The sequence below is a fragment of the Arachis hypogaea genome, chromosome 14 (genome assembly GCF_003086295.3).
Source record: "Arachis hypogaea cultivar Tifrunner chromosome 14, arahy.Tifrunner.gnm2.J5K5, whole genome shotgun sequence".
Classification (NCBI taxonomy): domain Eukaryota; kingdom Viridiplantae; phylum Streptophyta; class Magnoliopsida; order Fabales; family Fabaceae; genus Arachis; species Arachis hypogaea.
The window spans coordinates 37,234,884-37,236,281 of NC_092049.1; the positions used below are offsets into that span (position 1 = coordinate 37,234,884).

The window sequence follows — 1,398 nt, forward strand, 5'->3', positions numbered from 1 at the left end:
AATTTGGATGATTTCTCCATGATGAGTTATAGGTGTTTCCATAAGGTTCATCTAAGTAATTCACCTCTGCTATTGCAGGGTTCTCAGGATCATAAGCTTCTTCTTCAGGAGAAGTCTCTTGAGTACTGTTGGATGCAGCTTGCATTCCATTCAGACTCTGAGAAATCATATTGACTTGCTGAGTCAATATTTTATTCTGAGCCAATATGGCATTCAGAGTATCAACTTCAAGAACTCCCTTCTTCATAGGCGTCCCATTACTCACAGGATTCCTCTCAGAAGTGTACATAAACTGGTTATTAGCAACCATGTCAATGAGTTCTTGAGCTTCTGCAGGCGTTTTCTTTAGGTGAATGGATCCACCTGCAGAAGTATCAAATGACATCTTTGATAGCTCAGATAAACCATCATAGAATATATCCAGGATGGTCCATTCTGAAAGCATGTCAGAAGGACACTTTTTGGTCAACTGTTTGTATCTTTCCCAAGCTTCATAGAGGGATTCACCATCTTTTTGTTTGAAGGTTTGAACATCCACTCTAAGCTTGCTCAGCTTTTGAGGAGGAAAGAACTTGGCTAAGAAAGCCGTGACCAGCTTATCCCAAGAGTTCAGGCTGTCTTTAGGTTGAGAATCCAACCATATTCTAGCTCTGTCTCTTACAGCAAAAGGGAAAAGCATGTGCCTGTAGACTTCAGGATCTACTCCATTAGTCTTAACAGTATCACATATCTGCAAAAATTCAGTTAAGAACTGAAAAGGATCTTCGGATGGAAGTCCATGAAACTTGCAGTTTTGCTGCATCAGAGAAACTAATTGAGGTTTCAACTCAAAGTTGTTTGCTCCAATGGCAGGAATGGAGATGCTTCTTCCATGTAAATTGGAATTAGGTGCAGTAAAGTCACCAAGCATTCTCCTTGCAATATTGTTGTTGGGTTCGGCTGCCATCTCCTTTACTTGTTCAAAATTTTCAATAAGGTTGTCTCTGGATTGTTGTAATTTAGCTTCTCTTAGTTTTCTCTTCAGAGTCCTTTCAGGTTCTGGATCAGCTTCAACAAGAATGCCTTTTTTTTGTCCCTGCTCATAAGAAAGAGAAGAGAAAAAGAAAAAAAGAGGAATCCTCTATGTCACAGTAAAGAGGTTCCTTATTGTTAGTAGAAAAAGAAGAGAAGAAAAAATTCGAACACAGATAGAAGAGGGGGTTTGAATTTGGTGAGTGATGTGAGGAAGAGATGTTAATAGATGAATAAATAAATAGAATAAGATGAGAGAGGGAGAGGATTTTCGAAAAATAATTTTTGAAAAAGGTTAGTAATTTTTTTTTGAAAAGTTTAAAATCAAAAGTTAAAATAATTAATTAAATAAAAAAAAGAAATTTTGAAAAAGGGGAAGATATTTTC

The 1,398-nt window shown here is 37.0% G+C and overlaps 1 non-coding gene across 1 annotated transcript; it reads left to right on the plus strand.

Moving 5' to 3' along the window:
• The first annotated feature begins 439 nt into the window (after positions 1-439).
• On the plus strand, positions 440-547 carry LOC112745205 (small nucleolar RNA R71). Its single transcript, XR_003173144.1, has one exon. It is a non-coding gene; the product is annotated as a small nucleolar RNA R71 (small nucleolar RNA).
• The last annotated feature ends 851 nt before the right edge of the window (positions 548-1,398 follow it).